This window comes from Scyliorhinus torazame, chromosome 23 (assembly GCF_047496885.1).
Source record: "Scyliorhinus torazame isolate Kashiwa2021f chromosome 23, sScyTor2.1, whole genome shotgun sequence".
NCBI classification, from domain to species: Eukaryota; Metazoa; Chordata; class Chondrichthyes; order Carcharhiniformes; family Scyliorhinidae; genus Scyliorhinus; species Scyliorhinus torazame.
Window position 1 is genome coordinate 85,610,546 of NC_092729.1, and position 23,495 is coordinate 85,634,040.

Sequence of the window (23,495 nt, forward strand, 5' to 3'; positions counted from 1 at the left end):
AGGGGGGCGAGGGAGGGATTTGAACAGGAGGATGAGAATTGTCAGGGCTGGAGGAGGTTACAGAGATAGGGAGGGAGGGAGGGAGGGATTTGAACAGGAGGATGAGAATTGTCAGGGCTGGAGGAGGTTACAGAGATAGGGAGGGAGGGAGGGAGGGATTTGAGCAGGAGGATGAGAATTGTAGGGGCTGGAGGAGGTTACAGAGATGGGGAGGGAGGGAGGGAGGGATTTGAACAGGAGGATGAGAATTGTCGAGGCTGGAGGAGGTTACAGAGATAGGGAGGGAGGGAGGGATTTGAACAGGAGGATGAGAATTGTAGGGGCTGGAGGAAGTTACAGAGATAGGGAGGGAGGGAGGGATTTGAACAGGAGGATGAGAATTGTCGGGGCTGGAGGAGATAACAGAGTTAGGGAGGGAGGGAGGGAGGGATTTGAACAGGAGGATGGGAATTGTAGGGGCTGCAGGAGGTTACAGAGATAAGGGGGGAGGGAGGGAGGGAGGGATTTGAACAGGAGGATGGGAATTGTAGGGGTGGAGGAGGTTACAGAGATAGGGAGGGAGGGAGGGATTTGAACAGGAGGATGAGAATTGTATGGGCTGGAGGAGGTTACAGAGATAGGGAGGGAGGGGGGCGAGGGAGGGATTTGAACAGGAGGATGAGAATTGTCAGGGCTGGAGGAGGTTACAGAGATAGGGAGGGAGGGAGGGAGGGATTTGAACAGGATGTTAGGAATTGTAGGGGCTGGAGGAGGTTACAGAGATAGGGAGGGAGGGAGGGATTTGAACAGGAGGATGGGAATTGTAGGGGCTGGAGGAGGTTACAGAGATAAGGGGGGAGAGAGGGAGGGATTTGAACAGGAGGATGGGAATTGTAGGGGCTGGAGGAGGTTACAGAGATAGGGAGGGAGGGAGGGATTTGAACAGGAGAATGGGAATTGTAGGGGCTGGAGGAGGTTACAGAGATAGGGAGGGAGGGAGGGAGGGGGGGATTTGAACAGGAGGATGGGAATTGTAGGGGCCGGAGGAGGTTACAGAGATCGGGAGGGAGGGAGGGATTTGAACAGGAGGATGGGAATTGTAGAGGCTGGAGGAGGTTACAGAGATAGGGTCGGAGGGAGCGAGGGAGGGATTTGAACAGGAGGATGAGAATTGTAGGGGCTGGAGGAGGTTACGGAGATAGGGAGGGAGGGATTTGAACAGGAGGATGGGAATTGTAGGGGCTGGAGAAGGTTCCACAGATAGGGAGGGAGGGAGGGATTTGAACAGGAGGATGAGAATTGTCAGGGCTGGAGGAGGTTACAGAGATAGGGAGGGAGGGATTTGAACAGGAGGATGGGAATTGTAGGGGCTGGAGGAGGTTACAGAGATAGGGAGGGAGGGAGGGAGGGATTTGAACAGGAGGATGAGAATTGTAGGGGCTGGAGGAGGTTACAGAGATGGGGAGGGAGGGAGGGAGGGATTTGAACAGGAGGATGAGAATTGTCGGGGCTGGAGGAGGTTACAGAGATAGGGAGGGAGGGAGGGATTTGAACAGGAGGATGAGAATTGTAGGGGCTGGAAGAGGTTACAGAGATAGGGAGGGAGGGAGGGATTTAAACAGGAGAATGAGAATGGTCGGGGCTGGAGGTGGTTACAGAGATAGGGAGGGAGGGAGGGAGGGATTTGAACAGGAGGATGGGAATTGTAGGGGCTGGAGGAGGTTACAGAGATAAGGGGGGAGGGAGGGAGGGAGGGATTTGAACAGGAGGATGGGAATTGTGGGGCTGGAGGAGGTTACAGAGATAGGGAGGGAGGGAGGGATTTGAACAGGAGGATGAGAATTGTATGGGCTGGAGGAGGTTACAGAGATAGGGAGGGAGGGGGGCGAGGGAGGGATTTGAACAGGAGGATGAGAATTGTCAGGGCTGGAGGAGGTTACAGATAGGGAGGGAGGGAGGGAGGGATTTGAACAGGAGGATGAGAATTGTAGGGGCTGGAGGAGGTTACAGAAATAGGGAGGGAGGGATTTGAACAGTAGGATGAGAATTGTAGGGGCTGGAGGAGGTTACGGAGATAGGGAGGGAGGGAGGGATTTGAACAGGAGGATGAGAATTGTCGGGGCTGGAGGAGGTTACAGAGATAGGGAGGGATTTGAACGGGAGGATGGGAATTGTAGGGGCTGGAGGAGGTTACAGAGATAGGGAGGGAGGGAGGGATTTGAACAGGAGGATGGGAATTGTCGGGGCTGGAGGAAGTTACAGAGATAGGGAGGGAGGGAGGGATTTGAACAGGTGGATGAGAATTGTCGGGGCTGGAGGAGGTTACAGAGATAGGGAGGGATTTGAACAGGAGGATGGGAATTGTAGGGGCTGGAGGAGGTTACAGGGATAAGGGGGGAGGGAGGGAGGGATTTGAACAGGAGGATGGGAATTGTAGGGGCTGGAGGAGGTTACAGAGATAGGGAGCGAGGGATTTGAACAGAAGAATGGGAATTGTAGGGGCTGGAGGAGGTGACAGAGATAGGGAGGGAGGGAGGGAGGGGGGGGATTTGAACAGGAGGATGGGAATTGTAGGGGCCGGAGGAGGTTACAGAGATAGGGAGGGAGGGAGGGATTTGAACAGGAGGATGGGAATTGTAGGGGCTGGAGGAGGTTACAGAGATAGGGAGGGAGGGAGCGAGGGAGGGATTTGAACAGGAGGATGGGAATTGTAGGGGCTGGAGGAGGTTACAGAGATAAGGGGGGAGGGAGGGAGGGAGGGAGGGATTTGAACAGGAGGATGGGAATTGTAGGGCCCAGAGGAGGTTACAGAGATAGGGAGGGAGGGAGGGATTTGAACAGGAGAATGGGAATTGTAGGGGCTGGAGGAGGTTACAGAGATAGGGAGGGAGGGAGGGAAGGGGGGATTTGAACAGGAGGATGGGAATTGTAGGGGCCGGAGGAGGTTACAGAGATAGGGAGGGAGGGAGGGATTTGAACAGGAGGATGGGAATTGTCGGGGCTGGAGGAAGTTACAGAGATAGGGAGGGAGGGAGGGATTTGAACAGGTGGATGAGAATTGTCGGGGCTGGAGGAGGTTACAGAGATAGGGAGGGATTTGAACAGGAGGATGGGAATTGTAGGGGCTGGAGGAGGTTACAGGGATAAGGGGGGAGGGAGGGAGGGATTTGAACAGGAGGATGGGAATTGTAGGGGCTGGAGGAGGTTACAGAGATAGGGAGGGAGGGATTTGAACAGGAGAATGGGAATTGTAGGGGCTGGAGGAGGTTACAGAGATAGGGAGGGAGGGAGCGAGGGAGGGATTTGAACAGGAGGATGAGAATTGTAGGGGCTGGAGGAGGTTATAGAGATAGGGAGGGAGGGAGCGAGGGAGGGATTTGAACAGGAAGATGAGAATTGTAGGGGCTGGAGGAGGTTACAGAGATAGGGAGGGAGGGAGGGATTTGAACAGGAGGATGAGAATTGTAGGGGCTGGAGGAGGTTACAGAGATAGGGAGCGAGGGAGGGATTTGAACAAGAGAATGGGAATTGTAGGGGCTGGAGGAGGTTACAGAAATAGAGAGGGAGGGAGGGAGGGGGGATTTGAACAGAAGGATGGGAATTTTAGGGGCCGGAGGAGGTTACAGAGATAGGGAGGGAGGGAGGGGGGGATTTGAACAGGAGGATGGGAATTGTAGGGGCTGGAGGAGGTTACAGAGATAGGGAGGGATTTGAACAGGAGGATGGGAATTGTAGGGGCTGGAGGAGGTTACAGAGAAAGGGAGGGAGGGAGGGATTTGAACAGGAGGATGGGAATTGTCGGGGCTGGAGGAAGTTACAGAGATAGGGAGGGAGGGAGGGATTTGAACAGGTGGATGAGAATTGTCGGGGCTGTAGGAGGTTACAGAGATAGGGAGGGATTTGAACAGGAGGATGGGAATTGTAGGGGCTGGAGGAGGTTACAGGGATAAGGGGGGAGGGAGGGAGGGATTTGAACAGGAGGATGGGAATTGTAGGGGCTGGAGGAGGTTACAGAGATAGGGAGTGAGGGAGGGAGGGGGGGATTTGAACAGGAGGATGGGAATTGTAGGGGCCGGAGGAGGTTACAGAGAGAGGGAGGGAGAGAGGGATTTGAACAGGAGGATGGGAATTGTAGGGGCTGGAGGAGGTTACAGAGATAGGGAGGGAGGGAGCGAGGGAGGGATTTGAACAGGAGGATGAGAATTGTAGGGGCTGGAGGAGGTTACAGAGATAGGGAGGGAGGGATTTGAACAGGAGGATGGGAATTGTAGGGGCTGGAGGAGGTTACAGAGATAAGGGGGGAGGGAGGGAGGGAGGGATTTGAACAGGAGGATGGGAATTGTAGGGCCCAGAGGAGGTTACAGAGATAGGGAGGGAGGGAGGGATTTGAACAGGAGAATGGGAATTGTAGGGGCTGGAGGAGGTTACAGAGATAGGGAGGGAAGGGGGGATTTGAACAGGAGGATGGGAATTGTAGGGGCCGGAGGAGGTTACAGAGATAGGGAGGGAGGGAGGGATTTGAACAGGAGGATGGGAATTGTAGGGGCTGGAGGAGGTTACAGAGATAGGGAGGGAGGGAGCGAGGGAGGGATTTGAACAGGAGGATGAGAATTGTAGGGGCTGGAGGAGGTTATAGAGATAGGGAGGGAGGGAGCGAGGGAGGGATTTGAACAGGAAGATGAGAATTGTAGGGGCTGGAGGAGGTTACAGAGATAGTGAGGGAGGGAGGGATTTGAACAGGAGGATGAGAATTGTAGGGGCTGGAGGAGGTTACAGAGATAGGGAGCGAGGGAGGGATTTGAACAAGAGAATGGGAATTGTAGGGGCTGGAGGAGGTTACAGAAATAGAGAGGGAGGGAGGGAGGGGGGATTTGAACAGAAGGATGGGAATTTTAGGGGCCGGAGGAGGTTACAGAGATAGGGAGGGAGGGAGGGGGGGATTTGAACAGGAGGATGGGAATTGTAGGGGCTGGAGGAGGTTACAGAGATAGGGAGGGATTTGAACAGGAGGATGGGAATTGTAGGGGCTGGAGGAGGTTACAGAGATAGGGAGGGAGGGAGGGATTTGAACAGGAGGATGGGAATTGTCGGGGCTGGAGGAAGTTACAGAGATAGGGAGGGAGGGAGGGATTTGAACAGGTGGATGAGAATTGTCGGGGCTGGAGGAGGTTACAGAGATAGGGAGGGATTTGAACAGGAGGATGGGAATTGTAGGGGCTGGAGGAGGTTACAGGGATAAGGGGGGAGGGAGGGAGGGATTTGAACAGGAGGATGGGAATTGTAGGGGCTGGAGGAGGTTACAGAGATAGGGAGGGAGGGATTTGAACAGGAGAATGGGAATTGTAGGGGCTGGAGGAGGTGACAGAGATAGGGAGGGAGGGGGGGGGATTTGAACAGGAGGATGGGAATTGTAGGGGCCGGAGGAGGTTACAGAGATAGGGAGGGAGGGAGGGATTTGAACAGGAGGATGGGAATTGTAGGGGCTGGAGGAGGTTACAGAGATAGGGAGGGAGGGAGCGAGGGAGGGATTTGAACAGGAGGATGAGAATTGTAGGTGCTGGAGGAGGTTACAGAGATAGGGAGGGAGGGATTTGAACAGGAGGATGTGAATTGTAGGGGCTGGAGGAGGTTACAGAGATAAGGGGGGAGGGAGGGAGGGAGGGAGGGATTTGAACAGGAGGATGGGAATTGTAGGGCCCAGAGGAGGTTACAGAGATAGGGAGGGAGGGAGGGATTTGAACAGGAGAATGGGAATTGTAGGGGCTGGAGGAGGTTACAGAGATAGGGAGGGAGGGAGGGAAGGGGGGATTTGAACAGGAGGATGGGAATTGTAGGGGCCGGAGGAGGTTACAGAGATAGGTAGGGAGGGAGGGATTTGAACAGGAGGATGGGAATTGTAGGGGCTGGAGGAGGTTACAGAGATAGGGAGGGAGGGAGCGAGGGAGGGATTTGAACAGGAGGATGAGAATTGTAGGGGCTGGAGGAGGTTATAGAGATAGGGAGGGAGGGAGCGAGGGAGGGATTTGAACAGGAAGATGAGAATTGTAGGGGCTGGAGGAGGTTACAGAGATAGGGAGGGAGGGAGGGATTTGAACAGGAGGATGAGAATTGTAGGGGCTGGAGGAGGTTACAGAGATAGGGAGCAAGGGAGGGATTTGAACAAGAGAATGGGAATTGTAGGGGCTGGAGGAGGTTACAGAAATAGAGAGGGAGGGAGGGAGGGGGGATTTGAACAGAAGGATGGGAATTTTAGGGGCCGGAGGAGGTTACAGAGATAGGGAGGGAGGGAGGGGGGGATTTGAACAGGAGGATGGGAAATGTAGGGGCTGGAGGAGGTTACAGAGATAAGGGGGAGGGAGGGAGGGATTTGAACAGGAGGATGGGAATTGTAGGGGTGGAGGAGGTTACAGAGATAGGGAGGGAGGGAGGGATTTGAACAGGAGGATGAGAATTGTATGGGCTGGAGGAGGTTACAGAGATAGGGAGGGAGGGAGGGATTTGAACAGGAGGATGAGAATTGTCGGGGCTGGTGGAGGTTACAGAGATAGGGAGGGAGGGAGGGATTTGAACAGGAGGATGGGAATTGTAGGGGCTGGAGGAGGTTACAGAGATAGGGAGGGAGGGAGCGAGGGAGGGATTTGAACAGGAGGATGAGAATTGTAGGGGCTGGAGGAGGTTATAGAGATAGGGAGGGAGGGAGCGAGGGAGGGATTTGAACAGGAAGATGAGAATTGTAGGGGCTGGAGGAGGTTACAGAAATAGGGAGGGAGGGAGGGATTTGAACAGGAGGATGAGAATTGTAGGGGCTGGAGGAGGTTACAGAGATAGGGAGCGAGGGAGGGATTTGAACAAGAGAATGGGAATTGTAGGGGCTGGAGGAGGTTACAGAAATAGAGAGGGAGGGAGGGAGGGGGGATTTGAACAGGAGGATGGGAATTTTAGGGGCCGGAGGAGGTTACAGAGATAGGGAGGGAGGGAGGGGGGGATTTGAACAGGAGGATGGGAATTGTAGGGGCTGGAGGAGGTTACAGAGATAAGGGTGGAGGGCGGGAGGGATTTGAACAGGAGGATGGGAATTGTAGGGGTGGAGGAGGTTACAGAGATAGGGAGGGAGGGAGGGATTTGAACAGGAGGATGAGAATTGTATGGGCTGGAGGAGGTTACAGAGATAGGGAGGGAGGGAGGGAGGGATTTGAACAGGAGGATGAGAATTGTAGGGGCTGGAGGAGGTTACGGAGATAGGGGGGGAGGGAGGGATTTGAACAGGAGGATGAGAATTGTCGGGGCTGGTGGAGGTTACAGAGATAGGGAGGGAGGGAGGGATTTGAACAGGAGGATGGGAATTGTCGGGGCTGGAGGAAGTTACAGAGATAGGGAGGGAGAGAGGGATTTGAACAGGAGGATGAGAATTGTCGGGGCTGGAGGAGGTTACAGAGATAGGGAGGGAGGAAGGGAGGGATTTGAACAGGAGGATGGGAATTGTAGGGGCTGGAGGAGGTTACAGAGATAAGGGGGGAGGGAGGGAGGGATTTGAACAGGAGGATGGGAATTGTAGGGGCTGGAGGAGGTTACAGAGATAGGGAGGGAGGGAGGGATTTGAACAGAAGAATGGGAATTGTAGGGGCTGGAGGAGGTTACAGAGATAGGGAGGGAGGGAGGGATTTGAACAGGAGGATGAGAATTGTATGGGCTGGAGGAGGTTACAGAGATAGGGAGGGAGGGAGGGATTTGAACAGGAGGATGAGAATTGTAGGGGCTGGAGGAGGTTACAGATATAGGGAGCGAGGGAGGGATTTGAACAAGAGAATGGGAATTGTAGGGGCTGGAGGAGGTTACAGAAATAGAGAGGGAGGGAGGGAGGGGGGATTTGAACAGGAGGATGGGAATTTTAGGGGCCGGAGGAGGTTACAGAGATAGGGAGGGAGGGAGGGGGGGATTTGAACAGGAGGATGGGAATTGTAGGGGCTGGAGGAGGTTACAGAGATAAGGGGGGAGGGAGGGAGGGATTTGAACAGGAGGATGGGAATTGTAGGGGTGGAGGAGGTTACAGAGATAGGGAGGGAGGGAGGGATTTGAACAGGAGGATGAGAATTGTATGGGCTGGAGGAGGTTACAGAGATAGGGAGGGAGGGAGGGATTTGAACAGGAGGATGGGAATTGTAGGGGCTGGAGGAGGTTACAGAGATAAGGGGGGAGGGAGGGAGGGATTTGAACAGGGGGATGGGAATTGTAGGGGCTGGAGGAGGTTACAGAGATAGGGAGGGAGGGAGGGATTTGAACAGGAGAATGGGAATTGTAGGGGCTGGAGGAGGTTACAGAGATAGGCAGGGAGGGAGGGATTTGAACAGGAGGATGAGAATTGTATGGGCTGGAGGCGGTTACAGAGATAGGGAGGGAGGGAGGGAGGGATTTGAACAGGAGGATGAGAATTGTAGGGGCTGGAGGAGGTTACGGAGATAGGGAGGGAGTGAGGGATTTGAACAGGAGGATGAGAATTGTCGGGGCTGGTGGAGGTTACAGAGATAGGGAGGGAGGGAGGGATTTGAACAGGAGGATGGGAATTGTCGGGGCTGGAGGAAGTTACAGAGATAGGGAGGGAGAGAGGGATTTGAACAGGAGGATGAGAATTGTCGGGGCTGGAGGAGGTTACAGAGATAGGGAGGGAGGGAGGGAGGGATTTGAACAGGAGGATGGGAATTGTAGGGGCTGGAGGAGTTTACAGAGATAAGGGGGGAAGGAGGGAGGGATTTGAACAGGAGGATGGGAATTGTAGGGGCTGGAGGAGGTTACAGAGATAGGGAGGGAGGGAGGGATTTGAACAGGAGAATGGGAATTGAAGGGGCTGGAGGAGGTTACAGAGATAGGGAGGGAGGGAGGGAGGGGGGGATTTGAACAGGAGGATGGGAATTGTAGGGGCCGGAGGAGGTTACAGAGATAGGGAGGGAGGGAGGGATTTGAACAGGAGGATGGGAATTGTAGGGGCTGGAGGAGGTTACAGAGATATGGAGGGAGGGTGGGATTTGAACAGGAGGATGGGAATTGTAGGGGCTGGAGGAGGTTACAGAGATAGGGTCGGAGGGAGCGAGGGAGGGATTTGAACAGGAGGATGAGAATTGTAGGGGCTGGAGGAGGTAACGGAGATAGGGAGGGAGGGAGGGATTTGAACAGGAGGATGGGAATTGTAGGGGCTGGAGGAGGTTACACAGATAGGGAGGGAGGGAGGGAGGGATTTGAACAGGAGGATGAGAATTGTAGGGGCTGGAGGAGGTTACAGAGATGGGGAGGGAGGGAGGGAGGGATTTGTACAGGAGGATGAGAATTGTCGGGGCTGGAGGAGGTTACAGAGATAGGGAGGGAGGGAGGGATTTGAACAGGAGGATGAGAATTGTAGGGGCTGGAGGAAGTTACAGAGATAGGGAGGGAGGGAGGGATTTGAACAGGAGGATGAGAATTGTCGGGGCTGGAGGAGGTTACAGAGATAGGGAGGGAGGGAGGGAGGGATTTGAACAGGAGGATGGGAATTGTAGGTTCTGGAGGAGGTTACAGAGATAAGGGGTGAGGGAGGGAGGGAGGGATTTGAACAGGAGGATAGGAATTGTAGGGGCTGGAGGAGGTTACAGAGATAGGGAGAGAGGGAGGGATTTGAACAGGAGGATGAGAATTGTATGGGCTGGAGGAGGTTACAGAGATAGGGAGGGAGGGGGGCGAGGGAGGGATTTGAACAGGAGGATGAGAATTGTCGGGGCTGGTGGAGGTTACAGAGATAGGGAGGGAGGGAGGGATTTGAACAGGAGGATGGGAATTGTAGGGGCTGGAGGAGGTTACAGAGATAGGGAGGGAGGGAGCGAGGGAGGGATTTGAACAGGAGGATGAAAATTGTAGGGGCTGGAGGAGGTTATAGAGATAGGGAGGGAGGGAGCGAGGGAGGGATTTGAACAGGAAGATGAGAATTGTCATGGCTGGTGGAGGTTACAGAGATAGGGAGGGAGGGAGGGATTTGAACAGGAGGATGGGAATTGTCGGGGCTGGAGGATATTACAGAGATAGGGAGGGAGAGAGGGATTTGAACAGGAGGATGAGAATTGTCGGGGCTGGAGGAGGTTACAGAGATAGGGAGGGAGGGAGGGAGGGATTTGAACAGGAGGATGGGAATTGTAGGGGCTGGAGGAGGTTACAGAGATAAGGGGGGAAGGAGGGAGGGATTTGAACAGGAGGATGGGAATTGTAGGGGCTGGAGGAGGTTACAGAGATAGGGAGGGAGGGAGGGATTTGAACAGGAGAATGGGAATTGAAGGGGCTGGAGGAGGTTACAGAGATAGGGAGGGAGGGAGGGAGGGGGGGATTTGAACAGGAGGATGGGAATTGTAGGGGCCGGAGGAGGTTACAGAGATAGGGAGGGAGGGAGGGATTTGAACAGGAGGATGGGAATTGTAGGGGCTGGAGGAGGTTACAGAGATATGGAGGGAGGGAGGGATTTGAACAGGAGGATGGGAATTGTAGGGGCTGGAGGAGGTTACAGAGATAGGGTCGGAGGGAGCGAGGGAGGGATTTGAACAAGAGGATGAGAATTGTAGGGGCTGGAGGAGGTAACGGAGATAGGGAGGGAGGGAGGGATTTGAACAGGAGGATGGGAATTGTAGGGGCTGGAGGAGGTTACAGAGATAGGGAGGGAGAGAGGGAGGAATTTGAACAGGAGGATGAGAATTGTAGGGGCTGGAGGAGGTTACAGAGATGGGGAGGGAGGGAGGGAGGGATTTGAACAGGAGGATGAGAATTGTCGGGGCTGGAGGAGGTTACAGAGATAGGGAGGGAGGGAGGGATTTGAACAGGAGGATGAGAATTGTAGGGGCTGGAGGAAGTTACAGAGATAGGGAGGGAGGGAGGGATTTGAACAGGAGGATGAGAATTGTCGGGGCTGGAGGAGGTTACAGAGATAGGGAGGGAGGGAGGGAGTGATTTGAACAGGAGGATGGGAATTGTAGGTTCTGGAGGAGGTTACAGAGATAAGGGGTGAGGGAGGGAGGGAGGGATTTGAACAGGAGGATGGGAATTGTAGGGGCTGGAGGAGGTTACAGAGATAGGGAGAGAGGGAGGGATTTGAACAGGAGGATGAGAATTGTATGGGCTGGAGGAGGTTACAGAGATAGGGAGGGAGGGGGGCGAGGGAGGGATTTGAACAGGAGGATGAGAATTGTCGGGGCTGGTGGAGGTTACAGAGATAGGGAGGGAGGGAGGGATTTGAACAGGAGGATGGGAATTGTAGGGGCTGGAGGAGGTTACAGAGATAGGGAGGGAGGGAGCGAGGGAGGGATTTGAACAGGAGGATGAGAATTGTAGGGGCTGGAGGAGGTTACAGAGATAAGGGGGGAGGGAGGGAGGGATTTGAACAGGAGGATGGGAATTGTAGGGGTGGAGGAGGTTACAGAGATAGGGAGGGAGGGAGGGATTTGAACAGGAGGATGAGAATTGTATGGGCTGGAGGAGGTTACAGAGATAGGGAGGGAGGGAGGGAGGGATTTGAACAGGAGGATGAGAATTGTAGGGGCTGGAGGAGGTTACGGAGATAGGGGGGAGGGAGGGATTTGAACAGGAGGATGAGAATTGTCGGGGCTGGTGGAGGTTACAGAGATAGGGAGGGAGGGAGGGATTTGAACAGGAGGATGGGAATTGTAGGGGCTGGAGGAGGTTACAGAGATAGGGAGGGAGGGAGCGAGGGAGGGATTTGAACAGGAGGATGAGAATTGTAGGGGCTGGAGGAGGTTATAGAGATAGGGAGGGAGGGAGCGAGGGAGGGATTTGAACAGGAAGATGAGAATTGTAGGGGCTGGAGGAGGTTACAGAAATAGGGAGGGAGGGAGGGATTTGAACAGGAGGATGAGAATTGTAGGGGCTGGAGGAGGTTACAGAGATAGGGAGCGAGGGAGGGATTTGAACAAGAGAATGGGAATTGTAGGGGCTGGAGGAGGTTACAGAAATAGAGAGGGAGGGAGGGAGGGGGGATTTGAACAGGAGGATGGGAATTTTAGGGGCCGGAGGAGGTTACAGAGATAGAGAGGGAGGGAGGGGGGGATTTGAACAGGAGGATGGGAATTGTAGGGGCTGGAGGAGGTAACAGAGATAAGGGTGGAGGGCGGGAGGGATTTGAACAGGAGGATGGGAATTGTTGGGGTGGAGGAGGTTACAGAGATAGGGAGGGAGGGAGGGATTTGAACAGGAGGATGAGAATTGTATGGGCTGGAGGAGGTTACAGAGATAGGGAGGGAGGGAGGGAGGGATTTGAACAGGAGGATGAGAATTGTAGGGGCTGGAGGAGGTTACGGAGATAGGGGGGGAGGGAGGGATTTGAACAGGAGGATGAGAATTGTCGGGGCTGGTGGAGGTTACAGAGATAGGGAGGGAGGGAGGGATTTGAACAGGAGGATGGGAATTGTCGGGGCTGAAGGAAGTTACAGAGATAGGGAGGGAGAGAGGGATTTGAACAGGAGGATGAGAATTGTCGGGGCTGGAGGAGGTTACAGAGATAGGGAGGGAGGGAGGGAGGGATTTGAACAGGAGGATGGGAATTGTAGGGGCTGGAGGAGGTTACAGAGATAAGGGGGGAGGGAGGGAGGGATTTGAACAGGAGGATGGGAATTGTAGGGGCTGGAGGAGGTTACAGAGATAGGGAGGGAGGGAGGGATTTGAACAGAAGAATGGGAATTGTAGGGGCTGGAGGAGGTTACAGAGATAGGGAGGGAGGGAGGGATTTGAACAGGAGGATGAGAATTGTATGGGCTGGAGGAGGTTACAGAGATAGGGAGGGAGGGAGGGAGGGATTTGAACAGGAGGATGAGAATTGTAGGGGCTGGAGGAGGTTACAGATATAGGGAGCGAGGGAGGGATTTGAACAAGAGAATGGGAATTGTAGGGGCTGGAGGAGGTTACAGAAATAGAGAGAGAGGGAGGGAGGGGGGATTTGAACAGGAGGATGGGAATTTTAGGGGCCGGAGGAGGTTACAGAGATAGGGAGGGAGGGAGGGGGGGATTTGAACAGGAGGATGGGAATTGTAGGGGCTGGAGGAGGTTACAGAGATAAGGGGGGAGGGAGGGAGGGATTTGAACAGGAGGATGGGAATTGTAGGGGTGGAGGAGGTTACAGAGATAGGGAGGGAGGGAGGGATTTGAACAGGAAGATGAGAATTGTAGGGGCTGGAGGAGATTACAGAGATAGGGAGGGAGCGAGGGAGAGATTTGAAGAGGAGGATGAGAATTGTAGGGGCTGGAGGAGGTTACAGAGATAGGGAGGAGAGCGAGGGAGGGATTTGAACAGGAGGATGGGAATTGTCGGGGCTGGAGGAGGTTACAGAGATAGGGAGGGAGGGAGGGATTTGAACAGGAGGATGGGAATTGTAGGGGCTGGAGGAGCTTACGGAGATAGGGAGGGAGGCGAAGGAGGGAGGGATTTGAACAGGAGGATGAGAAATGTCTGGGCCGGAGGAGGTTACAGAGATAGGGAGGGAGGGAGGGATTTGAACAGGAGGATGAGAATTGTAGGGGCTGGAGGAGGTTACAGAGATAGGGAGGGAGGGGGCGAGGGAGGGATTTGAACAGGAGGATGAGAATTGTCGGGGCTGGAGGAGGTTACAGAGATAGGGAGGGAGGGAGGGATTTGAACAGTAGGATGGGAATTGTAGGGACTGGAGGAGGTTACAGAGATAGGGAGGGAGGGGCGGGAGGGAGGGATTTGAACAGGAGGATGGGAATTGTAGGGGCTGGAGTAGGTTACAGAGATAGGGAGGGAGGGGGGCGAGGGAGGGATTTGAACAGGAGGATGGGAATTGTAGGGGCTGGAGGAGGTTACAGTGATAGGGAGGGAGGGAGGGATTTGAACAGGAGGATGGGAATTGTCGGGGCTGGAGGAGGTTACAGAGATAGGGAGGGAGGGAGGGATTTGAACAGGAGGATGGGAATTGTCGGGGCTGGAGGAGGTTACAGAGATAGGGAGGGAGGGAGGGATTTGAACAGTAGGATGGGAATTGTAGGGGCTGGAGGAGGTTACAGAGATCAGGAGGGAGGGAGGGATTTGAACAGTAGAATGGGAATTGTCGGGGCTGGAGGAGGTTACAGAGATAGGGAGGGAGGGGGGCGAGGGAGGGATTTGAACAGGAGGATGGGAATTGTAGGGGCTGGAGGAGGTTTCAGAGATAGGGAGGGAGGGAGGGAGGTATTTGATCAGGAGGATGAGAATTGTCGGGGCTGGAGGAGGTTACAGAAATAGGTAGGGAGGGGGGCGAGGGAGGGATTTGAACAGGAGGATGGGAATTGTAGGGGCTGGAGGATGGGTTACAGAGATAGGGAGGGAGACAGGGATTTGAACAGGAGGATGAGAATTGTCAGGGCTGGAGGAGGTTACCGAGATAGGGGGCGAGGGAGGGAGGGCTTTGAACAGGAGGATGAGAATTGTAGGAGCTGGAGGAGGTTACAGAGATAGGGAGGGAGGGATTTGAACAGGAGGATGAGAATTGTCGGGGCTGGAGGAGGTTACAGAGATAGGGAGGGAGGGAGGGAGGGATTTGAACAGGAGGATGGGAATTGTAGGGGCTGGAGAAGGTTACAGAGATAGGGAGGGAGGGAGGGAGGGATTTGAACAGGAGGATTAGGATTGTAGGGGCTGGAGGAGGTTACAGAGATAGGGAGGGAGGGATTTGAACAGGGGGATGAGAATGGTAGATGCTGGAGGGGTTACAGAGATAGGGAGGGAGGAGAGCGAGGGAGGGATTTGAACTGGAGGATGGGAATTGTAGGGGCTGGAGGAGGTTACGGAGATAGGGAGGGAGGCGAAGGAGGGAGGGATTTGAACAGGAGGACGAGAATTGTCTGGGCCGGAGGAGGTTACAGTGATAGGGAGGGAGGGGGCGAGAGAGGGATTTGAACAGGAGGATGAGAATTGTAGGGGCTGGAGGAGGTTACAGAGATAGGGAGGGAGGGAGGGATTTGAACAGGAGGATGAGAATTGTAGGGGCTGGAGGAGGTTACAGAAATAGGGAGGGAGGGAGGGATTTGAACAGGAGGATGGGAATTGTAGGGGCTGGAGGAGGTTACAGAGATAGGGAGGGAGGGGGGAGGGAGGGATTTGAACAGGAGGATGGTATTTGTAGGGGCTGGAGGAGGTTACAGAGATAGGGAGGGAGGGAGGGATTTGAACAGTAGGATGGGAATTGTAGGGACTGGAGGAGGTTACAGAGATAGGGAGGGAGGCGAGGGAGGGATTTGAACAGGAGGATGGGAATTGTCGGGGCTGGAGGAGGTTACAGAGATACGGACGGAGGGATTAGAACAGGAGGATGGGAATTGTAGGGGCTGGAGGTGGTTACAGAGATAGGGAGGGAGGGAGGGATTTGAAGAGGAGGATGGGAATTGTAGGGGCTGGAGGAGGTTACAGAGATAGGGAGGGAGGGAGGGATTTGAACAGGAGGATGAGAATTGTAGGGGCTGGAGGAGGTTACAGAAGTAGGGGGCGAGGGAGGGATTTGAACAGGAGGATGGGAATTGTCGGGGCTGGAGGAGGTTACAGAGATAGGGAGGGAGGGAGCGAGGGAGGGATTTGAACAGGAGGATGAGAATTGTAGGGGCTGGAGGAGGTTATAGAGATAGGGAGGGAGGGAGCGAGGGAGGGATTTGAACAGGAGGATGAGAATTGTAGGGGCTGGAGGAGGTTACAGAAATAGGGAGGGAGGGAGGGATTTGAACAGGAGGATGACAATTGTAGGGGCTGGAGGAGGTTACATAAGTAGGGGGCGAGGGAGGGATTTGAACAGGAGGATGGGAATTGTCGGGGCTGGAGGAGGTTACAGAGATAAGGAGGGAGGGAGCGAGGGAGAGATTTGAACAGGAGGATGAGAATTGTAGGGGCTGGAGGAGGTTATAGAAATAGGGAGGGAGGGAGCGAGGGAGGGATTTGAACAGGAAGATGAGAATTGTAGGGGCTGGAGGAGGTTACAGAAATAGGGAGGGAGGGAGGGATTTGAACAGGAGGATGAGAATTATAGGGGCTGGAGGAAGTTACAGAAATAGGTAAGGAGGGAGGGATTTGAACAGGAGGATGGGAATTGTAGGGGACTGGAGGAGGTTACAGAGATAGGGAGGGAGGGAGCGAGGGAGGGATTTGAACAGGAAGATGAGAATTGTAGGGGCTGGAGGAGGTTACAGAGATAGGGAGGGAGGGATTTGAACAGGAGGCTGAGAATTGTAGGCTGGAGGAGGTTATAGAGATAGGGAGGGAGGGAGCGACGGAGGGATTTGAACAGGAGGATGAGAATTGTAGGGGCTGGAGGAGGTTATAGAGATAGGGAGGGAGGGAGCGAGGGAGGGATTTGAACAGGAAGATGAGAATTGTAGGCGCTGGAGGAGGTTACAGAGATAGGGAGGGAACGAGGGAGGGATTTGAACAGGAGGATGGGAATTGTCGGGCCTGGAGGAGGTTACAGAAATAGGGAGGGAGGGATTTGAACAGGAGGACGAGAATTGTAGGGGCTGGAGGAGGTTACAGAAATAGGTAGGGAGGGAGGGATTTGAACAGAAGGATGGGAATTGTAGGGACTGGAGGAGGTTACAGAGATAGGGAGCGAGGGAGGGATTTGAACAGGATGGGAATTGTAGGGGCTGGAGGAGATTACAGAGATAGGGAGGGAGGGAGGGGGGGCGTAGGAGTGATTTGAACAGGAGGATGAGAATTGTACGGGCTGGAGGAGGTTACAGAGATAGGGAGGGAGGGGAGCGAGGCAGGGATTTGAACAGGATGGGAATTGTAGGGGCTGGAGGAGATTACAGAGATAGGGAGGGAGGGAGGGATTTGAACAGGAGGAAGGGAATTGTCGGGGCTGGAGGAGGTTACAGAGATATGGAGGGAGGGAGGGATTTGAACAGTAGGATGGGAATTGTAGAGGCTGGAGGAGGTTACAGAGATAGGGAGGGAGGGAGGGATTTGAACAGGAGGATGGGAATTGTAGGGGCTGGAGAAGGTTACAGAGATAGGGAGGGAGGGATGGATTTGAACAGTAGGATGGGAATTGTAGGGGCTGGAGGAGGTTACAGAGATAGGGAGGGAGGGATTTGAACAGTAGGATGAGAATTGTCGGGGCTGGAGGAGGTTACAGAGATAGGGAGGGAGCGAGGGAGGGATTTGAACAGGAGGATGAGAATTGTCGGGGCTGGAGGGGTTACAGAGATAGGGAGGGAGGGAGAGATTTGAACAGGAGGATGAGAATTGTCAGGGCTGGAGGAGGTTACAGAGATAGGGACGGAGGGGGGCGAGGGAGGGTTTTGAACAGGAGGATGGGAATTGTCGGGGCTGGAGGAGGTTACAGAGATAGGGAGGGAGGGAGGGATTTGAACAGGAGGATGAGAATTGTAGGGGCTGGAGGAGGTTACAGAGATAGGGAGGGAGGGGGGCGAGGGAGGGATTAGAACAGGAGGATGGGAATTGTAGGGGCTGGAGGAGGTTACAGAGATAGGGAGGGAGGGAGGGATTTGAACAGGAGGATGGGAATTGTATGGGCTGGAGGAGGTTACAGAGCTAGGGAGGGGGGGATCTGAACAGGAGGATGAGAATTGTAGGGGCTGGAGGAGGTTACAGAGATCGGGAGGGAGGGAGGGAGGGAGGTATTTGAACAGGAGGATGAGAATTGTAGGGGCTGGAGGAGGTTACAGAGATAGGGAGGGAGAGAGCGAGGGAGGGATTTGAACAGGAGGATGGGAATTGTCGGGGCTGGAGGAGGTTACAGAGATAGGGAGGGAGGGAGGGATTTGAACAGGAGGATGAGAATTGTAGGGGCTGGAGGAGGTTACAGAGATAGGGAGGGAGGGGGGCGAGGGAGGGATTAGAACAGGAGGATGGGAATTGTAGGGGCTGGAGGAGGTTACAGAGATAGGGAGGGAGGGAGGGAGGTATTTGAACAGGAGGATGAGAATTGTAGGAGCTGGACGAGGTTACAGAGATAGGGAGGGAGGGAGGGAGGGATTTGAACAGGAGGATGAGAATTGTAGGGGCTGGAGGAGGTTACAGAGATAGGGAGGGAGGGGGCGAGGGAGGGATTTGAACAGGAGGATGTGAATTGTAGGGGCTGGAGAAGGTTACGGAGATAGAGAGGGAGGGAGGGATTTGAACAGGAGGATGTGAATTGTAGGGGCTGGAGGAGGTTACAGAGATAGGGAGGGAGGGAGGTATTTGAACAGGAGGATGAGAATTGTCGGGGGTGTAGGAGGTGACAGAGATAGTGACGGAGGGGGGCGAGGGAGGGATTTGAACAGGAGGATGGGAATTGTAGGGGCTGGAGGAGGTTACAGAGATAGGGAGGGAGGGATTTGAACAGGAGGATGGGAATTGTACGTGCTGGAGGAGAATACAGAGATAGGGAGGGAGGGAGGGAGGGATTTGAACAGGAGGATGTGAATTGTAGGGGCTGGAGGAGGTTACAGAAATAGGGAGGGAGGGAAGGATTTGAACAGGAGGATGGGAATTGTAGGGGCTGGAGGAGGTTACAGAAATAGGGAGGGAGGGAGGGATTTGAACAGGAGGATGAGAATTGTAGGGCTGGAGGAGGTTACAGAGATAGGGAGGGAGCGGCCGAGGGAGGGATTTGAAGAGGAGGATGAGAATTGTAGGGGCTGGAGGAGGTTACAGAGATAGGGAGGGAGGGAGGGATTTGAACAGGAGGATGAGAATTGTAGGGTCTGGAGGAGGTTACAGAGATAGGGAAGGAGGGGGCGAGGGAGGGATTTGAACAGGAGGATGAGAGTTGTCGGGGCTGGAGGAGGTTGCAGAGATAGGGATGGGGGCGAGGGAGGTATTTGAACAGGAGGATGAGAATTGTAGGGGCTGGAGGGGTTACAGAGATAGGGAGGGAGGCGAGGGAGGTATTTGAACAGGAGGATGAGAATTGTCAGGGCTGGAGGAGGTTGCAGAGATAGGGAGAGAGGGGAGCGTGGGAGGGATTTGAACAGGAAGATGAGAATTGTAGGGGCTGGAGTTGATTACAGAGATAGGGAGGGAGCGAGGGAGAGATTTGAAGAGGAGGATGAGAATTGTAGGGCCTGGAGGAGGATACAGAGATAGGGAAGGAGCGAGCAAGGGAGGGATTTGAACAGGAGGATGAGAATGGTAGATGCTGGAGGGGTTACAGAGATAGGGAGGGAGGAGAGCGAGGGAGGGATTTGAACAGGAGGATGGGAATTGTCGGGGCTGGAGGAGGTTACAGAGGTAGGGAGGGAGGGAGGGATTTGAACAGGAGGATGGGAATTGTAGGGGCTGGAGGAGGTTACGGAGATAGGGAGGGAGGCGAAGGAGGGAGGGATTTGAACAGGAGGATGAGAATTGTCTGGGCCGGAGGAGGTTACAGAGATAGGGAGGGAGGGAGGGATTTGAACAGGAGGATGAGAATTGTAGGGGCTGGAGGAGGTTACAGAGATAGGGAGGGAGGGGGGAGGGAGGGATTTGAACAGGAGGATGGGAATTGTAGGGGCTGGAGGAGGTTAGAGAGATAGGGAGGGAGGGAGTGATTTGAACAGTAGGATGGGAATTGTAGGGACTGGAGGAGGTTACAGAGATAGGGAGGGAGGGGGGCGAGGGAGGGATTTGAACAGGAGGATGGGAATTGTAGGGGCTGGAGGAGGTTACAGAGATAGGGAGGGAGGGAGGGATTTGAACAGGAGGATGGGAATTGTCAGGGCTGGAGGAGGTTACAGAGATAGGTAGGGAGGGAGGGATATGAACAGGAGGATGGGAATTGTCGGGGCTGGAGGAGGTTACAGAGATAGGGAGGGAGGGAGGGATTTGAACAGTAGGATGGGAATTGTAGGGGCTGGGGGAGGTTACAGAGATCGGGAGGGATGGAGGGATTTGAACAGTAGGATGGGAATTGTCGGGGCTGGAGGAGGTTACAGAGATAGGGAGGGAGGGGGGCGAGGGAGGGATTTGAACAGGAGGATGGGAATTTTAGGGGCTGGAGGAGGTTTCAGAGATAGGGAGGGAGGGAGGGAGGTATTTGAACAGGGGGATGAGAATTGTCGGGCCTGGAGGAGGTTACAGAGATAGGGAGGGAGGGGGGCGAGGGAGGGATTTGAACAGGAGGATGGGAATTGTAGGGGCTGGAGGATGGGTTACAGAGATAGGGGGCGAGGGAGGGAGTACTTTGAACAGGAGGATGAGAATTGTAGGGGCTGGAGGAGGTTACAGAGATAGGGAGGGAGGGATTTGAACAGGAGGATGAGAATTGTCGGGGCTGGAGGAGGTTACAGAGATAGGGAGGGAGGGAGGGAGGGATTTGAACAGGAGGATGGGAATTGTAGGGGCTGGAGAAGGTTACAGAGATAGGGAGGGAGGGAGGGAGGGATTTGAACAGGAGGATTAGAATTGTAGGGGCTGGAGGAGGTTACAGAGATAGGGAGGGAGGGATTTGAACAGGAGGATGAGAATGGTAGATGCTGGAGGGGTTACAGAGATAGGGAGGGAGGAGAGCGAGGGAGGGATTTGAACTGGAGGATGGGGATTGTAGGGGCTGGAGGAGTTTACAGAGCTAGGGAGGGAGCCAGGGAGGGATTTGAACAGTCGGATGGGAATTGTCGGGGCTGGAGGAGGTTACAGAGATAGGGAGGGAGGGGGGCGAGGGAGGGATTTGAACAGGAGGATGGGAATTGTAGGGGCTGGAGGAGGTTTCAGAGATAGGGAGGGAGGGAGGGAGGTATTTGAACAGGGGGATGAGAATTGTCGGGGCTGGAGGAGGTTACAGAGATAGGGAGGGAGGGGGGCGAGGGAGGGATTTGAACAGGAGGATGGGAATTGTAGGGGCTGGAGGAGGTTACAGAGATAGGGAGGGAGGGAGGGAGGGATTTGAACAGGAGGATGGGAATTGTAGGGGCTGGAGAAGGTTACAGAGATAGGGAGGGAGGGAGGGAGGGATTTGAACAGGAGGATTAGAATTTTAGGGGCTGGAGGAGGTTACAGAGATAGGGAGGGAGGGATTTGAACAGGAGGATGAGAATGGTAGATGCTGGAGGGGTTACAGAGATAGGGAGGGAGGAGAGCGAGGGAGGGATTTGACCTGGAGGATGGGGATTGTAGGGGCTGGAGGAGTTTACAGAGCTAGGGAGCGAGCCAGGGAGGGATTTGAACAGGAGGATGGGAATTGTAGCGGCAGGAGGAGGTTACGGAGATAGGGAGGGAGGCGAAGGAGGGAGGGATTTGAACAGGAGGATGAGAATTGTCTGGGCCGGAGGAGGTTACAGAGATAGGGAGGGAGGGGGCGAGGGAGGGATTTGAACAGGAGGATGAGAATTGTAGGGGCTGGAGGAGGTTACAGAAATAGGGAGGGAGGGAGGGATTTGAACAGGAGGATGAGAATTGTAGGGGCTGGAGGAGGTTACAGAGATAGGGAGGGAGGGGGGAGGGAGGGATTTGAACAGGAGGATGGTATTTGTAGGGGCTGGAGGAGGTTACAAAGATAGGGAGGGAGGGAGGGATTTGAACAGTAGGATGGGAATTGTAGGGACTGGAGGAGGTTACAGAGATAGGGAGGGAGGGAGGCGAGGGAGGGATTTGAACAGGAGGATGGGAATTGTAGGGGCTGGAGGAGGTTACAGAGATAGGGAGGGAGGGAGGGATTTGAACAGGAGGATGGGAATTGTCGGGGCTGGAGGAGGTTACAGAGATAGGGACGGAGGGATTTGAACAGGAGGATGGGAATTGTAGGGGCTGGAGGAGGTTACAGAGATAGGGAGGGAGGGAGGGATTTGAACAGGAGGATGAGAATTGTTGGGGCTGGAGGAGGTTACAGAGGTAGGGGGCGAGGGAGGGATTTGAACAGGAGGATGGGAATTGTCGGGGCTGGAGGAGGTTACAGAGATAGGGAGGGAGGGGGCGAGGGAGAGAGTGATTTGAACAGGAGGATGAGAATTGTCGGGGCTGGAGGAGGTTACAGAGAGAGGGAGGGAGTGATTTGAACAGGAGGATGGGAATTGTCGGGTCTGGAGGAGGTTACAGAGATAGGGAGGGAGGGAGGGATTTGAACAGGAGGATGAGAATTGTAGAGGCTGGAGGAGGTTACAGAGATAGGGAGGGAGGGATTTGAACAGAAGGATGAGAATTGTAGGGTCTGGAGGAGGTTACAGAGATAGGGAGGGAGGGATTTGAACAGGAGGATGAGAATTGAAGGAGCTGGAGGAGGTTACAGAGATAGGGAGGGAGGGATTTGAACAGGAGGATGACAATTGTAGGGGCTGGAGGAGGTTACAGAGATAGGGAGGGAGGGAGGGATTTGAACAGGAGGACGAGAATTGTCGGGTCTGGAGGAGGTTACAGAGATAGGGAGGGAGGGAGGGATTTGAACAGGAGGATGAGAATTGTCGGGGCTGGAGGAGTTTACAGAGATAGGGAGGGAGGGAGGGAGTGAGGGAGGGATTTGAACAGGAGGATTGGAATTGTAGAGGTGGAGGAGGTTACAGAGATAGGGAGGGGGGGCGATGGAGGGATTTGGACAGGAGGATGAGAATTGTCGGGGCTGGAGGAGGTTACAGAGATAGGGAGGGAGGGGGCGAGGGAGGGATTTGAACAGGAGGATGGGAATTGTCGGGGCGGAGGAGGTTACAGAGATAGGGAGGGGGGGGCGAGGGAGGGATTTGAACAGGAGGATCAGAATTGTCGGGGCTGGAGGAGGTTACAGAGATAGGGAGGGAGGGAGGGATTTGAACAGGAGGATGGGAATTGTCGGGGCTGGAGGAGGTTACATAGATAGGGAGGGAGGGAGGGATTTGAACAGGAGGATGGGAATTGTCGGGGCTGGAGGAGGTTACAGAGATAGGGAGGGAGGGATTTGAACAGGAGGATGGGAATTGTAGGGGCTGGAGGAGGTTACAGAGATAGGGAGGGAGGGAGGGATTTGAACAGGAGGATGGGAATTGTAGGGGCTGGAGGAGTTTACAGAGATAGGGAGGGAGGGAGGGAGGGAGGGATTTGAACAGGAGGATGAGAATTGTCGGGGCTGGAGGAGGTTACAGAGATAGGGAGGGAGGGAGGGATTTGAACAGGAGGATGAGAATTGTAGGGGCTGGAGGAGGTTACAGAGATAGCGAGGGAGGGAGGGATTTGAACAGGAGGATGGGAATTGTAGGCGCTGGAGGAGGTTACAGAGATAGCGAGGGAAGGAGGGATTTGAAGAGGAGGATGAGAATTGTAGGGGCTGCAGGAGGTTACAGAGATAGGGAGGGAGGGAGGGATTTGAACAGGAGGATGAGAATTGTAGGGGCTGGAGGAGGTTACAGAGATAGGGAGGGAGGGAGGGATTTGAACAGGAGGATGAGAATTGTAGGGGCTGGAGGAGGTTACAGAGATGGCGAGGGAGGGAGGGATTTGAACAGGAGGATGGGAATTGTAGGCGCTGGAGGAGGTTACAGAGATAGGGAGGGTGGCGAGGGAGGGATTTGAACAGGGGGATGAGAATTGTCGGGGCTGGAGGAGGTTACAGAGATAGGGAGGGAGGGAGGGA

The 23,495-nt window shown here is 54.4% G+C and overlaps 1 protein-coding gene across 3 annotated transcripts in view; it reads left to right on the plus strand.

Moving 5' to 3' along the window:
• Positions 1-23,495, plus strand: part of LOC140399654 (uncharacterized) — a 284,156-nt gene that overhangs the window by 98,276 nt on the left and 162,385 nt on the right. The gene's annotated exons all lie outside the window — the stretch shown is intronic.